Source organism: Gorilla gorilla, chromosome 5 (genome assembly GCF_029281585.2).
Source record: "Gorilla gorilla gorilla isolate KB3781 chromosome 5, NHGRI_mGorGor1-v2.1_pri, whole genome shotgun sequence".
NCBI classification, from domain to species: domain Eukaryota; kingdom Metazoa; phylum Chordata; class Mammalia; order Primates; family Hominidae; genus Gorilla; species Gorilla gorilla.
In genome coordinates this window covers 41,465,530-41,485,399 of record NC_073229.2, presented here as the reverse complement: position 1 = coordinate 41,485,399, position 19,870 = coordinate 41,465,530, and positions in this window count along the sequence as shown.

The following is a 19,870-nucleotide window of genomic DNA, read 5'->3' as shown; positions in this document are numbered from 1 at the left end:
TACTGACTTCTCTCAGACTGCCTCATGCTGTGATACTAACTGGGCCATACTTAGCCAACTTCCAAGCTATGACTAATTCATTTTTAGCATTGAGACAATGGAAAATTGTTTTAAGGCTATTGTAAATTATACTGCAGAGAATGTACTTATTCCTATTCAATTGATTTATTTGAGAGAAGTGCAAGATTTATTTTACTTGAATAGTGTTCCAAAAGAAATTACATTTTTTTCAAGGGAAATAAGAATATCAGTTTTGTTTTTGTTTTTGTTTTGTTCATGTTCACAATGGAAAGCCAGTTTAAGTTCTATAATACAAATAAATAAAAAATGTGTTTAGTGGCTTGTCATCTTGAACAATGACCTAGCAAATGTAAAATTAAAGTTTAATGCATTTTTGAAATATGAGTAAAGGATAACCATACAAAAAGTTACATTATGAGCCTAGAAAGCATTAACCATTTTTATAAGAATATTAATAATTTAACATTAAGTACAGGTAAAATGAAAAACCATTGCAAATGCTTTGAAGCAAGTATCTTGAAAAACAAGTTAACCATTTGCAAGTAAATAGTCAAATAGGGTCTTGTGGTTTTATTTAAAAATACCCGTGTTTAAAGGCAGGTAGCTTGTACAGGTTATTTGAAAAGATGAAAGAATTTGGTAAAAGTAAATACCTTTATGTTTGTGGCAATAAATAACATTTGTTTTAAAAGCCTGAAGGTCTTCATATTCCTTTTTCTCCCTCCAATCTTTATCCTAATGAGAAAGGAAAGTGGCTGTTGCATGTGTTTATTTTCCTAGGCAGAACATGTAGCAAACCAGAAGGACACTCAAGTACTTCACAAATAAATATGGTGTTCATCCCTGTTACTTGAAATAAATCCATGTCATTTGTCTATGATTACTCAGATTTCTCTTCTTGCTGGGGCTCGTCAAGGCGATCAGCATATTGTGCAGGTTTTTTGCAGACCTTGACTAAGTAAGAGCTTTTGGATAGCCACCGCATAGACCCAGTAATCACATTGTAAGAGGAATTCTAAATCATAGACTTTCAGAATGAAATAAATATTGTTCCCAAAATTTGCAACTGCTTAATAAAGTCCTGTTTTCTGTGATACCAAGTGGAATCTTAAATTTCAAAGGTAAGCTCTTGAAAAAATTCTAAACTTACTATATTGTTTCCTTTAATCAGAATAGACACATATATTAACTAGATTTTTCAATTTTAGCTTTTAAAGAAAATGAATCATTTTCTGTAGGTATGAAGTTATTGATATGTCCTCATTTTAAAAAGTTGTATCATATTTTCAGGGATTTTTCAAGCCTTGATGATATTTTTCTTGGACCAAACAGTAGCTATTAGTAGCAACCATTTCCAGCCAGATTGGAGTAACTGGTATCATTCAGATTTGTCTTCCTGTCATAAACAACTAGAAAATTGAGTAAAATCTATGAGCCAGCTGTTGTCAGATGCTGGCCGATAGGTAGTTCCGTTGGAGAAGGTTGAGGTGTGGTGGAATATTAAAGAGGTGGAAGTTATACAGAGAAAATGTTTCAGAATACCAAGCTGCACAACTTTAGGCTGAAACTTCACAAAATGTGCAAAAAAACAACTGCTATAAAGGTATAAGTTAAAACATTACTAAGACTTACATAAGGGCAAGAAGGTGTTTGAGTTCCAACCAGCCATAGTAGAGAATCCGCTGAACACTTGGGCTTTCAGTAGAGATAACAAAGGGTCACATCTTAGTCTTAGGGCTAAACTATACCTAGATTAGGGATTACTCTTTATCCTAACAGATCTTTAAAACAAGCCAAAACAAATCATGAAAACAAGCTTTAAAAACTAACCAAATAAAGTACAACATTCTTTAAAAGGAGGAAACAAAGTTGGAACACTTAACACAATGTTCACAATTTCCAGCCTCCAAGAAAAATTCATATACATGCAAAGAAACAGGAAAAGGTGCCCACTATCCAGGAGAAATATCAGCCAATAGAAACAGACCTGGAAACGACAGAATATGAAATTAACATTAAAACAGCTATGATAATTAAGTATAAATATTTAAAGTAAAATGTAAACAAAACAAGCAGAGAAAGTAGAATGTGAGAATCACCCAAATGGAATTTGTGGGGATGAAAAATGAAATGTTTTAAATAAAAAATTCATGGAATGGTCTTATGAGGTGATTAGACACTGAAAGTAAAACATCAGTGAATTTAAATACATTGTAATAGGAAATACACAAATTGCAGCACAGAACAGATCAGACATATTGACAATACCAGGTTCTGGCAAGGATAGAGAACACATGGAACACTCATACTTTGCTGGAAGGATCAAAGAATGGTGCAATCACTCTAAAAAATTGACATTTTCTTTTTTTTGAGATGTAATCTTGCTCTGTTGCCCAGGCTGGAGTGCAGTGGCACGATCTCGGCTAACTGCAACCTCTGCCTCCCGGGTTCAGCGATTCTCTTACATCAGCCTCCTGAGTAGCTGGGATTACAGGCGCCTGCCACCACGCCTGGCTAATTTTTGTATTCTTTAGTTAGAGATGGGGTTTCAACATGTTGGCCAGTCTGGTCTCAAACTCCTTACCTTAGGTGATCCACACACCTCGGCCTCCCAAAGTGCTGGGATTACAGGGGTAAGCCACTGAGCCCAGCCTACATTTTTCTTATAAGGTTAAACATACACATGCCGTGTGACCCATCAGTCCCACTTCTGGATATCTGTCCTATGCATATGAAAAACTATGCTCACACTAAAAAATTCTACATGCAAATGTTCATAGCATCTATCTTTACAATTGCCCAAAACTAAAAAAATATTTAAATGCCCCTCAACTAGTGATTGGATAAACAAACTGCTGCACATCCCTACAATAAACTATTCCTGAACAATGTAAAGAAACTATTGATGCAGCCAACAACTTGGTTGAAATTCAAAGGCATTATTTTATGTGGAAGAAGTTCACATTATGATAAACTCAAAAGATTATGTGCACTAATAGTCAATTTATATGACTTTCTCAAAATGATATTAATATAGTGATGGGGAGTAGAACAGTGGTTTTCAGGAAATAGGGTTCTCCAAAGAAACAGAACCAATAGGATGAACATATATATGGAAAGAGATTTACAATAAGGAATTAAAAGTAGCCCATGATTATGGAAGCTTAAAAGTCCTAAGATCTTCAGGGTTGGGCAAGCTAGAGACCCAGAAGAGCCACTGATGTAGTTCCAGTTTGACTCCCAAGGCCTGAGGAGAGCCAGTGATACAGTTCCGATTTGAAGGCAGGCTGATGTGAGATTCAGGAAGAGCCAGTATTTCAGTTCAGTTTTGAAGCCAGAAAAAAATATGATGATCCAGTTCAAAGTTGGTCAGGCAGGAGGAAATTCTTAGGAGAAGATAAGCCTTTTCATTCTGTTCAGGCCTGCTACTGATTGGATAAGACCCACCCACACCAGGAGAGCAATGTGCTTTAGGCAGTCTGCTGGTTCAAATATGAATCTCATCCAGAAACAGGCTCACAGACACACCTAGAGTGATATTTGACCAAATGTCGGAGCACCCAGTGAAGTCAAGTTGACACAAGTTGACACTGTCACAGGGTATATATGCAAATGGGTAGCAAAAGGAATTTTTATTTGGAATTTCTCTGTATTCCAATTAAGGTGGTAGTTACACAACTATACACGTGTTAAGATCCATACAACTACACACTTAAAATGAAGTCAATTCTATATAGTAATTCTAAAAGTAAAAACATGACTACTTAAAAATAATATATACTATGATTTTTATAGTATATGTAAAAGTAAAATGTATTGCAGTAACAGCATAGAGTCTGGAAGTGGGAAAATTAAGTGTGCTGTTGTAGAATTTTACATCATGCATGAGATGACATATTGGAAGGTATACTGTAATGAGTTATGAATGCTACTGTAAATTCCAGAGTAACCAGCAAAAATAAGAATATAGAGATGTATACTAATACGGCCAAAATTTGATTCAAGTACTCAATTAAAACGAATGTAAGCAGTTTGGACAGGGGAAAGAAACAAAAAACAGATGGAACAAATTTTTAAATAGCAATATGCTGGACCTAAATACAACCATTATCAATAATTACACTGAAGGTAAATGAACTAAATCCTCCAGTTAAAAGGCAGAATAAATTGTCAGACTGGATAAAAAAAACAAAAACAAAATACAGCTCTGCTTTCTATAAGAAATGCATTTTAAACATAAGCATGCCAATAGTTTAAAAGCAAGAGGATGGGAAATTATATAATCTCCACCTACTAATCATGACAAAGTTGGTCTGGTACATAAATCATACCACAGGATAAAAATATTACCAAGGATAAAGTTTAATGTATAAAAATGATAAAAAGGACCATTCATCAAGAAAACATACTAATCCTAAGCAGATATGCACCTATAACAGAACTACTAAATGTGTGAAACAAGTGCTGAGAGAACTGAAAGGAAAAATAAATGAAACCACAGTTGTATATGGAGATTTCAACATGCCAGCTCAGTAATTGAAGTTCTGAGTCAACAGAAAACTCAATAAGAGGATAGAAAACTTAAAACAACACGACCAACATGACCTAATTGATATTTACAGAACAGTACAAAAATAGAAAGTACATTCTTTTCAGGTGACATGGAACATTAAGAAAAACTAGACTCTGTTCAAAGAAATAAAACAAAATTCAATACATTTACAAGAACTTATATAGAATATGTAATTTGTCCACAAGAAAATTAAATTAGAAATAAAAACCAGGAAGCTATCTTAGATATTAAAAGAAAGTCATGGGTTGAAGAGGAAATCACAAGACAAGTTAAGAAGTACTTTGAATTGAATGGAATTAAGTCACAACAAAACAAAATAATTGCAATAATATTAAATCAGTGTTTTGAAGGAAATTTATGGCATGAGTATACACATTGCCAAATCTTGTTGAACTGTGCACTTAAATGGATTTTATTATATGTAACATCTTCTTTAAGAAATGTAGCTATTGTATAATTCCACCAACTTGTGGGCTTGATAATATTTTCCTGAACATTGCTTTTTGAAGGACTGTTTATATGATTTTTAATAGTATGCATTAGGGAATAATAGTGTTAGTTGAGTGCCTACTATAGACACTGTGCCAGTTGTCAAGGATGCCAGTATAATTACGATGGTTGTCTGTTGTCTTACTGCTTAACTTATTACCTTGTAGGGCTAGAGCTGTGGTTGGACTTAAATGTCATGTAGTACCAAAGCCATGTATTGCTCAAGAGCAATGTCATTAAGAAATGTGCAGAAAATGATAGGCAAGCACTTGCTATCACAACAATCAAAAAGGTATGCAAATACATGTTCACCTGGGCCTTTTCCAATTTATATTCATTCTAAGTTTCTCTGGGAATCCGAGAATAAGCACATAACCTTCGTTTGGTTATCTCATGCAGAAAACTTGAATCCTACTCAGTGATTTTGAAATGACCTTTGTCTTCAAGCAAATTTTGAACTCACAGATCGTCTGCCACAATAAGTCAATTTTAAATCTGGCCTTGTGTGCCATAGCTGTGATGATCAACTCTGATAGCATTTCTCCAAGGATAACCAAGAATGACAGAGCTAATATTAGCAAAATAGAAATTTTGGAATAAGAGGAACAAGCTAGATTATTATAACATTTCTTTCTACTCTAAATCAATTAAAAAGCAAGAACCAGATATTTAAGTTTATTCTTGGTGAACATCGGAGAGTAGTTAGAAATATCTTGACCTGTATTTCTCAGTGCTGCTATTGATCAGCCTAAGTTTTTATTCTTAGTCAATTAAATAACTATTGTTATATTTAAATACTTAACTACAGCCACAGGTTTTTTTTTTCCTGCAGTGGGAGATTTCTAAATATGTTAATTAAATTTTATCAGATATACAGTTTTTAGTCAATAAAATGAAGATAAATTAAGACGAGAGTTGGAGATAAAATATGTAAATTTAGTGAGCTGATTGTTTTTATATCAATCAAAAATATCACAGACATGTTAACATCTAAATAAGAGAGATGAAAAGCATTTATTTTAAAATTAACATTGATGTTTTCAAAGAAACATTTGAGAGCTTATCTGTGATTAAAATGTTCTTCAGTAACAACTTGCTTTGGTAGGAAAAAAGTAGGGAGAGATGAAAGAAAATGAGTTCAAAAGAAATTATGCAAATCATCCACATACCTATTTAAGACATTTCTAGGTTTAGGAAATTTGAAAGGGAAAAAATATAGAGACTGTGTTGAATGAAACTGCTAGATACCACACCCATCTTGGTCTGTTTTTCTTCACTTTCTATAATCCACGCTCAATTTTAGAAAGTCTGTAAAAACAAACCAGTATTGAAGAAAAAAGAAAACAAATGTTAACCACACTAACATATCAGCATGATTATATTTTTGTATTTCAATACGTGAATATGTATTACTAGTATTACAAATGTACTGTGACAAGAATATGGATATTATATCATGTGAGTAAACTCTAAATATTCCCTTGTTTTTGATAACATAGATTGTTGTAATATGTTTCTGAGATGAAACTGGAACTGACATCTTTGTACATAATTCTGTGTATTTCAACCTATTTCTTTAGAAGCACCTCCTAGTTGTAGTTATTTGGTAAAAAAGGAGTCCGTTTTTTAAAGGCTGCTGAATTTACTTCCATTTCTTCTCAGAAATATTTTAACAATTCATAATCTCATCAGTAATGTATAAACATCTCCTTATTAATCGGCATTAATATTTTTCATATCTTGAAACTTATGTTATTTTTACCTAGTTTAACTGTGAAGATAACATTTTTTGTGTGTCTTGTCATTTGTCATTTTTTGTGTGTCTTGTCATTTGTGTGTCTTGTCATTTGTAGTTCTTTATAAATGACTTCAGTGCTGTTGAAAAAACATAAAAAATAAAACCAGATATTTAATTTTAAAATTTCCAGTTGTTACATTAAAAAGAATATAGAGAAATGCAGGAAATTAGTTTTAGTGATGTAGTCTATGTAACACAATACTAATTTCAACATCTAATCAACATAAAAATTAGAAATTTAAATTTTTATATTAAATCTTTGAAATATATTGCACATTTGACAGTTCCAACATTATCTCAATTAGGACTAGTCACATTTGAAGTGCTCAACAATCCCATATGGCTAGTGGACACCTTCTCGGACACAGCAGCTCTAAAAAGGTGATCTTCTATTCCTCTTAGAGTTCCCATCTGAGTGTACTTCTGAAACAACAAAATGGATTTAGAAATGTCAAGAGGAACAGGAAAATAGAGTCAATTTTGCTGGGTGTGAATGCAGGATTTCCTTACTTGATCTGTGCCTCCATTTTCCAAATACAAGTAAGAGTAGATTTCTCTGTCAGTAGGAGAGGAACAGAAAGGGGAGAGCTACTGGACACAGGAAGCTGGAATCAAGGCCACTGGAAGTGAAGCTTGAGCTCAGCCATGGTGCGCTAAGACCCCTACAAACAAAGAGCCAGCTCTTCAGTATCATTAGTATACAGAGCAATTCAACTATCCCAAGTCTTATTCTTAGTCAGTTCAATAACTATTATATTTAAATACTTTTCTATAGCCACAGGTTTTTTTTTCCCTGCAATGGGAGATTTCTAAATATGCTAATTAAATTTTATCAGATATAGTTTTTAGTAAATAAAATGAATGTAAATATAATCTTGCACTCTCAAATTATTATAAACTGGGAAGTGAGAAAGAATGTTAATGTTATCTCTTTAATATAACCGATTCTCTAACAAAACTATTTGGAATTATATGTAGAAATAACATTCAGTTGTTTTGAATCACGTCTATGATTAAGGATTCTGAATTTTTCCCATCTACTTTGTAATATTTTACTAAAACTTATTGTGCTCTTTATATTTTAAAAAATAGTCATTTTTGTTTAATGCAAACATGCATGTGCAATACATTTGAAGTCTCTTTTTCTTGCTGTTTCTGTGTGTATATATATATATACACACACACTAAAATCTTTATATATATTAATATATTTATGTATTGGTTTATGTATAAATACAAATATATATTTCTATCTTTATGTAAATATGTATATGTGTGTGAATACATATACACACACAACATCCTTCTTAGCCAGTCATGTAACAGTTATGATGCTTATAATTTAAATATTAAAATAAGTTACTGAAATTAAGCATTGTGTAATTTACCTACATGAGAGATAATACATTTTCTCAGCGTGGACTAAATTTTTTCTTTGAGAAAATTGTTGCTCCCTGGAAGAGCTTGAGAGACTTGCTGACTGAATTGAAGAGACATCCCTGAAGACAGCAACTTGAGCAGTTCAAGGTGGCTTAAGATATTCAATGTGCTGGCAGAGACATGGGCGTAAAAAAGAGACAGCCTGTGGGAGGCTGAGGTGGGAGGATCACGAGGTCAGGAGTTCAAGACCAGCCTGACCAACATGGTGAAACCCTGTCTCTACTAAAAATACAAAATTCGCCTGGTGTGGTGGCATGCGCCTGTGATCCCAGCTACTCAGGAGGCTGAGGCAAGAGAATCGCTTGAACCCAGGAGGCAGAAGTTGCAGTGAGCCGAGATCATGCCATTGCACTCCAGCCTGGGTGACAGAGTGAGACTCCATCTGAAAATAAATAAATAAATAGAGAGCCTAGACATAGCTGCTGATGCCTGAATCTTCAGATTTTTTTAAAGATGTCTGTCCTTCCCTCTGCCCCTGCTTGGATAATTATAATTTCAACATGTGATCAATATAAAAATTATTAATGAGAAATTTAATAATGACCATCGGAAACAGTTCATTGAGTGTAGAACATGGCACTTACCACTTTTCCTTGCTCTGAATATGAGAGATCCCTGCAGTCTCAGGAATGTCCCTTTAGAGGCTCTGCCTGGGCTGGAGTTCTCCCATGTATTGATTTTCGTCTCAGGCACAAAGTCTAACCCTATACCCCAGTTTCTTTCCTTGGCTCTGGTCAGTGGCTGTCATGAGCTCCTGAACTTGAATCTCCCCCTGTGCATAAAGACAGCTTCATTCCCTTTTGGGCTTGGGCTCTTCAATTCACGGAGGCTGACATCGACAACTTGGTTTCCTGAGTGGGGCTTCCTTTCCTTTGCCTTTTTTCATGGTATGAAGGCACTGAAAAAGCTCCTTCATCCATTTTCCAGGTGACTTTCTTGAGTAACCTGTCATTTCTGAGGTAGAACTGGAAAATCTTGCTCATAAGTTACCTGCTAATCCCCTGGCTTGGGCCACGTGGTTCTTTAGTCAGGGAAAATTTGCAACCCTACTTCACCACCTCCTCCATGCTTTCCTGCTTTGGGTCCTCCAGGGTCTCTTTTTACTTAAACTGGGGCTAAATTCTTGTCTTCACTTTTTCCTGAGGGCTGGAGTTTAGGGATCTGGAGCTCCAGCTGCCCCAGGCTGCTTACATGGACACTGTGTAGACTTAACAGCACCAGGGAAGCTGGCATGTCTTCCCTAGGCATGCCCTGGGATGGCACTGTTAAGTCCTTGGAAGTTAAGTTGCCTAAGGCAAGGGGCTATTCAGTGGGACAAAGCTGAGGCTGGTTCTAAGTCTGGATCTTCAATCTGACTCACCAGAAAGCTGCTCTTTATGGTATGAATAGGCTGTTTCTTTTCTCTGGTGGAGGGCGTTCTTTGGTTACTATGTAGCTGTGCAGATCCAAATTGGCTTGTGGGAGTTTTCAGTTTACTGGATCCCAGTGTATCTCCTGATGGTGATTGAGGAGTGAAGATTTCTTAGTTGGTTTATTTCACTGGACTCTGCTCCTTGAAGAAATTCCTAAATTCGTATGCAGCATTCTTTTTTGTCCCTGTATTGGCAATTCCGTGGCTGGCATCACTTGCAGCTGTACTCCCACTTTTATCCCTTGGAAAATGTTCTGCCATTGCTTGACTTGTCATCTCTGGACTTCATCTATTGACCATCAGTACAGTTCCCCTTACCAGGAATTTCCATAATGCCAGGTGCAAAGGACTGAAAGTTGGTTTTATATCCTTCCTAAATTGAGTGGCCTCTTGGAGTTCAAGATCGATGTGAAATGATGACTGTCTTGCGACCATCTGGACCAGATTACCTATAAGTGAGAGATCAGAAAGAGAACTATCCAGGATAAGGACAAAATTTGGTAGTGGTGGTGGAGAGATCGTCTAGTCTCCTTGACTTGCCTAAGTGAGACAAGGGTGCTCAGCTTCTTGGAATCAGTCACAGAACATGGGTAACTGGAAGAAAAGGCAAGCTGGGGAAGGCCCCAGAAGGAGCCATTCTCAACTTAAAAGGTACAAATAGGTTACATAATCTTGGGAGATAGGATCCATGCCTTCCTCATTTGACCTCATAATATGGACTTCCAGCACTTGTCAATTACTCAGATTAAGGAAGGAAACTTCTAAGAGATATTCAGGAGATATTCTGAACCCATCAAAGGTGTCAAATTCTTGTATTCAAGTGGGTCTAGAGCATTCCGGAGAGTGATGATGTATAAATGGCAGCAATCCATGAACAACATATACACAGACAAATCCTATCCTGATTGATCTGCCCCAATGTACTTTCTAATAATAATTTCCATTTTTTTTTCTAGTTGCTTCTGGTCTTGGTATTTCCTTGAGCCCTTTGGTAAGAAATTCCTCGAGCTGCTCAGCAAGTCTTCACTCTTTGTCTCTTTCTCAGCACAGACCACAGACCCTTCATTGGCTGGATTGATGAAGACATCTTTTGGTCCCCTGTGTAGGCTATGTTCAGACACTTCCCTAGAACATTTCCTAACTGAAACTTTGCTGGGTCTTTTAAATGGAAGCTTGTTGGATGTCTCCACATAATCTTCCTTAGATCGCAGCATTGGCCTTTCAAGACAGAGGGCCATGGGAGTCTATGTGTGTCCTTTGGCTGAGCTCATTGCTAAGGGGAATATGTCCTTGGGAGGCCATGTTGTACTAGAGAATGTTGGAAGCTGGAAGAGAAAAGGTTCCTTGAGATCTTTGGAACATGGGGAACCTCACAAGCTTCCTAGCTGCTTTTACAAGGGCGATTCCAGTTGGTGAACTGTAGTCAGGATTAGAAATCATTTATTATTCTAGGTTCTAGAGAAAGATAATCTACAGGCCAAAATTTAGGTAAGAGAAGAAGATAGTGGGAGAGGTAAAGTGAATTGAAGTTGAGGCTGGAAGTAAATCTGGATCTAAGGTGGGACCTGGGAACAGGTAGAGCAAAATACAGTGAATACAGCACCTCATGGAAATGGTAAATTAAAATGAACTTTGGAAAACCTTAGGGTTGAAGAGACCATTAGGTTTCAATGGTCACCTTTAGAGGCATCTGCTTCTGCATTAGCACCGAAAGACAAGAAAATTATGAGAGTTTGGGACCCAATTCTTACTCCCTCTCTCTAGGCAAGTATAGATGTCTATTTTTCATATGACTTTCTACATTAAGTAAAGGGGTCTATATGTTTTTTTCCTGTAGTTTTTCCATTTAAAAAATAACTTTGTTGTTGCTTTGTTTTTGCAAAACTCAGGGCTGGGAGTGGTGGCTCATGCCTGTAATCCAGCACTTTGGGAGGCTGAGGTGGGCAGATCACTTGAACTTAAAAGTTTTAGACCAGCCTGGCCAACATGGTGCAACCATGTTGCTACCAAAAATACATTAGTCAGGCATGGTGGTGTGAGACTGTGGTCTGAGCTAGTTGGAAAGCTGATGTGGGAGAATCGCTTGAGCTCAGGAGGTGGAGGTTGCAGTGAGCCGAGATGATGGCCATTGCACTCTAGCCTGTGTGACAGAGTGAGATACCATCTCAAAAAAAAAATCCCTCAAAGAAAGATATCTTTACAAGATCTTTAATTGTTTTTGTTTTTTCCTGCTAGTAGGCCTCTGTTATTGAAGAGCACAGAATCTTGGAACTGCAGGTATATATATGCTGCGTCAGATAGAATTCTGCCTGCAGAGGACAGACCTGGAGCTCTAGCATCTCACCAGATGCTTTCACAGGCTCAGCTCTGCTGTAGTATTAAGCCTTAACACAGTGGAAAAGTTTGACCTATGGACACCTGAAATGGGAAAATGCCTAGTGAGTAAGCATTGAGAGACTTTGTTCTCATCTAGGTATCTTGAACTCTCGTAATAATCCAATCCATGGCTCCTAATTCACTGTATTTAGGGTTTGACCCTGGGGCTCTTTACCACATTGAGTACATGATCTGCCGGTTTTGAATAGGAACTCTGATCCTGACTTGAATCTCTGTCATGCTCAAACTACTTCCCTAGAAAGCTGATGTTCTATTCTTTGCTGAGAGTTTACTTATTAGATGTCTTTTGGTGTCAAAGTAATTAAGAAATATGGGAAAAGGAACAATAGTAACAACAGAAAGTCAGTCTCTGATGAATGTGAGTCTAGGATGTCCCTTCCTGATTCATGACTTGATTTTTCGAAACTAACATTGGTTCTTCTGTGGGCAGGATAGTAACATAAGGGGTTTCATCTCAAAGAAAAAAAAAAAAGCAGAAAATGGATCATTGCCCTTAGCAGTCAAGCTTGAGCTCAGCCATGGATGCTACTGATTAAAAGAGAGAGCCTGAATGCTATACAGTCTTAAGAAGAAGTGAAATTCTGATACGTACTACCATGTGGATAAGCCTCGAAAACATTATGCTTAGTGAAATGGGCCAGACACCAAAGGGCAAATATTGTATGATTTTACTTATATAGGGTATGTAAAATGGGCAAATTGATAGAAACAAAGGAGATGTTATCAGGAGACGAATGGAGGGGAAGCATGGGGAATTATTCTTTAATGGGTACAGAGTTTCAGTATGAGATGATGAAAAATTCTGGAATAAATAGAGGTAATAAGTGCACAACAATGTGAATGCACCCAAGGACACTGAATCATACACTTCGTACACTTCAAGTGGTATATTGTGTTTTGTATATTTACATAATTTACATAAAATATAACAGAATTTCTGTTACATATTTTTATTACATATTATGTGTTTCTGTGAGATCTACATAACAGAAGTTCCTCTTAAAAATAATTAATGGTATTTTTCCTAAATGGCTTTTATATATCTGTTTTATCGTTCTATATCAGCCAGTCTTATAACAGAGTTATGGTGCTTAGAAAAAAAGAATAAAAAAATAGCCCTTCATCATCTGAAGCACTTAACACACTCTAGTGGCAGGTTCTAGATCCTCATGGCTGAGCTATGGAATACTCACAAAGCGTTCTTACTTAAAATCGGGGGAGTAGACAGAAGAAGAAGGTGAACCTACCTCCTTCTATCATCCAGTCCAGCAAATCCGACTACTCTGCTTGGGTCATCTAGGTCCTTCCACTCTTCTCTGGGCCTTCATGTTTTCCAACTCCCTCCTTTCATCATATCATATATATTTACCTTTGTACAAGCTTATTTATTCTACCTATATCCCAAATATTAGCTTGGTTCCCCTCCACCACTTGTAGATCTCAACTTGACACTACAATTCCAAAGTTCTCGAAAGTCTTAATTTCCCTGGAATTTTTTATCATTCTGATAGATTGACACTCCTTTATCTCCTTAGTTCTTAGCTCCAGCTTTCCAACATAGTATATTTTTGTATGGAATCAACCCAGGGGTCAATTTCAGTCCCCTTTTAATTTCTATCAAAAGAGTACACATTGATGGGAAAGAATTAATGAGAAATGCAACATTTACTAAAGCACGGTAAGACTGAAAAAGAGACGGGGCATAGAAAATACCACAGGAAACAAAAGCCTGCTCTTCATACTTCTTATCTGGCAAAGTCCTTTTGGGATGCTCTGACCTTGAGGGCTCTTAAATGTCAATCTTTCACCTATGCAGGGCCTCCCCTCATTGTTTTACCGCTTTCTTGAAAGTCCTCTCCATAATGACTCTTCCATCTAACATAGTTCTCCATCAAAGAATCTCCATTGATTGAACAGAGATACTCAACTCTCCCAAATATATATATATATATATATTTTTAGATGGAGTTTCGCTCTTGTTGCCCAGGCTGAAGTATAGAGGTGCAATCTTGGCTCACTGCAACCTCCACCTCCTGGGTTCAAGCAATTCTCCTGCCTCAGCCTCCCGAGTAGCTGGGATAACAGGCACGTGCCACCGTGCCTGGCTAATTTTATATTTTTAGTAGAGACGGGGTTTCACCTTGTTGATCAGGCTGGTCTCGAACTCCCGACCTCAGGTGATCTGCCCGCGTTGGCCTCCCAAAGTGTTAGATTACAGGCATGAGCCACCATGCCCGGCCAACTCTCCCAAGTCTTTACCTCAACCTGCAGTCAACTATCCTCCTTTAAGAAGAGGGACTTCTTTTCCCTTGCTGATTTATTTTCTTTTACATTTTATTGTTTGTTGCAACTTTACTAACATATAGCTCATCACAAACATTACCTTATAAAGTGTACTCAGTGGTTTTGGTATATTTATAGAGTTGTGCAAATATTACGTTTTTAAACATCTAAGCTCTCAATAGAATCATACATAGCAACATAGACAATTTGGTTTTTGATTCAAATCACATCTATGGTGATTCTGTAAAAGGTTTCTTGATTTTCCCCATCTACTTTCTTTTTATAGAAATTCCTTTTGGTCTTTCTATACTATTAAATATGATTAATGGTATCATTTCCTTGGATGGCTTTTATGTCTCTGTTTTATCTCTCTATATCAGCCAGTCATATAGCAGAGTTGTGGTACTTACAGCTTCATTATTAAGGTGGTTATAAACTGTTGAAATTAAGCACAGTTAGTTTCCTTCCTCCCTCCCTTCCTTTCTTTCTTTCTTTCTTTTTTTTTTTTTTTTTTTTGGACAGAGTCTCACTTACTCTGTTGCGCAGGCTGGAGTGCAGTGGTGTGATTTTGGCTCACTGCAACCTCCGCCTCCCGGGTTCAAGCAATTCTCCTGCCTCAGCCTCCCAAGTAGCTGAGATTACAGGGATGCACCACCACACCCAGCTAATTTTTGTGTTTTTGGTAAAGACAGGGTTTCACCATGTTGGCCAGGCTGGTCTTGAATTCCTGACCTCAGGTGATTCGCCCGCCTTGGCCTCCCAAAGTGCTGGGCTTCTAGGCGTGAGCCTAGACTATCATTTCTTTACTTTTTTTTTTTTTTTTCCTTCACTGGGGCACCTAAATCTTCCTATTCATATGATAAGGTTTTACCAGATCTCACAGTTCGTTTCTTTGCCTATTTTCCTCATCAATAGCTGTCCCAGAATCTCCTACATCCTTGAGATGTATACGTCAAGTCCATACTTCCATTATCTGCTCTTCTTTGACTTCAGGAGTTTTCTGTATTAAGAGAAATCTCTACATATCCATTGTATCTCTTGTAACATTCTTTATGGACTGATTACCTTCATAACTACTGCTAAAGCTCCCAGGATATGCAGATAGAAAAACCCACTGCAAACTTAATACAAAGATAGGTTCCAGAAAAGAATTTCCAACCAAGGAAAAGAAGCTATAAAAATGGCTTATCAAGTATATTCTCTAAAAATGTCAGTGTCATAAAGAGAAGGCTGAGAAAGCCTGAGACTTTTAAAGGACATTAAAGATAAAATGGCAACTAGACCTGCACTGTCCCATATGATAGCAACTGATGACATGTGGCTACTTAAACTGATATTAATTGAAATTTGGTAAAATTCAAAATTTAATTTCTCAGTTGCAATAGCCACATTTCAAGTGCTCAATACCTGCTTGTGGCTGGTGGTTACTGTATTAGACAGGGCAGGTGTATTCATAAATTTTGTACTTTTATTCTTGGTGTATGTAATCCCTTTAGGATAATTCTTGGGATCAATGCCAGTTATTTAGTAAATACTTTAGTAACAAATATTTATTGCTGTATCTGGTAAATTTGCAAAGTTCACCCTTGTAAATCATCAAAATAAGAATGACTACATTTGTTTCAATTGTCTATGGGTAATGAAATTAAGAGAGTCAAAACACTGGGTTTTTATGACTGTTTTGCATTTTTATGCAGCCCTTTGTTAACACAAACTCCTACTTTAAACCATGAAAATAAATGGCTAATAAAGATAATTAATATCACCATTAAGTCAACAGTTTTATTGGGATCTCAAAGTTACGGTTTATTAACAATAGGAAAATGTTAGTATTGTAATATTTTAAGCCCTCTTAAGTAAATAAATGTTTTCAGAATATTCATTTTTATGGAATAATCTTGTTTTAGCAAGAAAATCAAGGGAGTGCTCTTAACTGATAGTATGTGAACATTCTTATTTTGGACAATGCTCTTGCCTGTGAGCTTTGCTTGTTAAAAAACAGCTTTGAGTTCGATATTTGCTGTGCATGGAGGACCATGATAATTTCATATTAGTAAATAACACAAATGCCTAATTTTGAAGAGTAATCCTTTTGCTTCTGTGATCTATACATGAGAATCATGACCAGTGCATATTCCCAGCTTTGGGAAATGCAAAGTCATTTATCAAAAACCTATTTTAAAAAATGTTTGTTCCAAACTCTTAGAAATAAAGTGTTTGCAACTTCATCCATATCCCTACAAAGGACATGAAATCATCCTTTTTTATGGCTGCATAGTCCATGGTGTGTATGTACCACATTTTTTTAATCCAGTCTATCATTGATGGACATTTGGGTTGGTTCCCTGTCTTTGCTATTGTAAAAAGTGCCACAATAAACATACGTGTGCATGTGTCTTTATAGCAGCATGATTTATAATCCTATGCGTATATACCCAGTAATGGGATGGCTGGGTCAAATGGTATTTCTAGTTGTAGATCCTTGAGGAATCACCACACTGTCTTCCACAATGGTTGAACTAGTTTACAGTCCCACCAACAGTGTAAAAGTCCTCCTATTTCTCCACATATTCTCCAGCACCTTTTGTTTCCTGACTTTTTAGTGATTGCCATTCTAACTGGTGTGAGATGGTATCTCATTGTGGTTTTGATTTGCATTTCTCTGCTGGCCAGTGATGATGAGCATTTTTTCATGTGTCTGTTGGATGCGTAAATGTCGTCTTTTGAGAAGTGTCTGTTCATATTCTTTGCCCACTTTTTGATGGGGTTGTTTTTTCTTGTAAATTTGAGTTCTTTGCAGATTCTGGATATTAGCCCTTTGTGAAATGAGTAGATTGCAAAAATTTTCTCCCATTCTGTAGGTTGCCTGTTCACTCTGATGGTGGTTTCTTTTGCTGTGCAGAAGCTCTTGAGCTTAATTAGATCCCATTTGTCAATTTTGGCTTTTGTTGCCATTGCTTTTGGTGTTTTAGACATGAAGTCCTTGCCCATGCCTATATCCTGAATGGTATCGCCTAGGTTTTCTTCTAGGGTTTTATGGTTTTAGGTCTAACATTTAAGTCTTTTATCCATCTTGAATTAATTTTTGTATAATGTGTAAGGAAGGGATCCAGTTTCAGCTTTCTCCATATGGCTAGGCAGTTTTCCCAGCACCATTTATTGAATAGGGAATCCTTTCCCCATTTCTTGTTTTTGTCAGGTTTGTCAAAGATCAGATGGTTGTAGATGTGTGGTATTATTTCTGAGGGCTCTGTTCTGTTCCATTGGTCTGTATCTGTTTTGGTACCAGTACCATGCTGTTTTGGTTACTGTAGCCTTGTACTATAGTTAGAAGTCAGGTAGCATGATGCCTCCAGCTTTGTTCTTTTGGCTTAGGATTGACTTGGCAATCTGGGCTCTTTTATCATTCTCAGCAAACTATTGCAAGGACAAAAAACCAAACACCGCATGTTCTCACTTATAGGTGGGAATTGAACAATGAGAACACTTGGACACAGGAAGGGGAACATCACACCAGGGACTGTCCTGGGGTGGGGGAGGCGGGGAGGGATAGCATTAAGAGATATACCTAATGTAAATGACGAGTTAATGGGTGCAGCACACCAACATGGCACATATATACATATGTAACAAACCTGCACTTCATGCACATGTACCATAGAACTTTAAGTATAATAAAAAAAAAGAAATTGTTTGTACTATTTAGTAATACAATATTACCATGGTGTCCAACATCCCTTCATGATAAAAATCCTCTACAAACTAGGCATCAAAGGAACATACTTTGAAAATAATAAGAGCCATCTATGACAAACTCACAGCCAACATCATACTGAATGGGCAAAGCTGGAAGCATTCCCCCTGAAAACTGGAACAAAACAAAGATGCCCACTTTCACTACTCCTATTTAACATCATTTTGGAAATCCAATATGACAGAGCAATCAGGGAAGACAAAAGACATCCAAAATGAAAAGAGGAAGTCAAATTATCTCTATTCACTGATGATAAGATTCTATACCTAGAAAACTCTAAAAATTTCATTGAAAGATCCCTTGATTAGACAAATGACTTCAGCAGTCTCAGGATACAATATCATTGTACAAAAATCAGCGTTTCTTACACCAATAGCATACAAGCTGAAAATCAAGAACACAATCTCATTTAAAATAGTTACCAAATAAAATATATGCTAATACATATAATCATGGAGGTGAAAGATCTCTGCAAGGAGAACTACAAAACACTGCTGAAAGAAATCATTCATGCATGACACAAACAAATGGAAATGTATCCCATGCTCATGGGTTGGAAGAATCAATACTGTTAAAATGTCCATACTCTCCAAAGCAATCTATAGATTCAATGCTATTTTTATCAAATTACCAACATTATTTTTTCACAAATTAGGAAAAAATTATTCTAAAATTGATATGAAACCAAAAAATGATAAATGGTAATCTAATCCCTAATAGCCAAAATATTACTAAGCAAAAAGAATAAAGTTGGCGGCATCACATTAACCGATTTCAAACTATGTTGCAAGGCTATAGTCACCAAAACAGCATGGCATTGGTACAAAAATAGACACACAGACCAATGGAAAATAATAGAGAACCCTTAAATAGAGCGGCACACCTGCAGCCAGCTGACCTTTGATAGAGTCAACAAAAATAAACAATGAGAAAAAGACTCCCTATTCAATAAATGTTGCTGGAAAAACTGGCTAACCGTATGCAGAAGAATGAAACTGGACCCCTACCTCTCACCATGTAAAAAAATTAACTTGAGATGGATTAAAGATTTAAATGTAATGATGTTAAATTATAAAAATTCTAGTAGAACACCTGGGAAGTATTCTTTTAGATATTGGTCTAGGCAAATAATTTATGAAGAAGACCTCAAAAGCAAATGCAACAAAATCAAAAATAGACAAATGGGACTTAAACTGAAGAGTTCTGCATAGCAAAATAAACTACCAACAGAATACACAGACAACATACAGAATGGGAGAAAATATTTGCAAATTATGAATTTGGCAATATCCACAATTTATGAGGAACATAAATCAACAAGCATAAACAACCTCATTAAAAGTGGGCAAGGAATATGAGCAAACACTTCACAAAAAAAGATAAGTGGCTAAAAAACATAGGAAAAAATGCTCATTATCACTCATCACTGAAATGTGAATCAAAACCACAAGGAGACACCATCTTACACAAGTCAGAATGACTAGTATTAGAAAGAAAAAAAATAACCTGTTGGCAATGTTGTGGACAAAAGAGAAGGCTTATACACTGTGGTAGGAAGGAAAATTAGCTTGGCCCCTGTGGGAAATAGTTTGGAGATTTCTCAAATAGCTAAAAATAGAGTTAACATTAGACCCAGCAATTCCATTACTGGGTATATACCCAAAGGAACATAAATCATTCTACCAAAAAGGAAAATAAATTGTT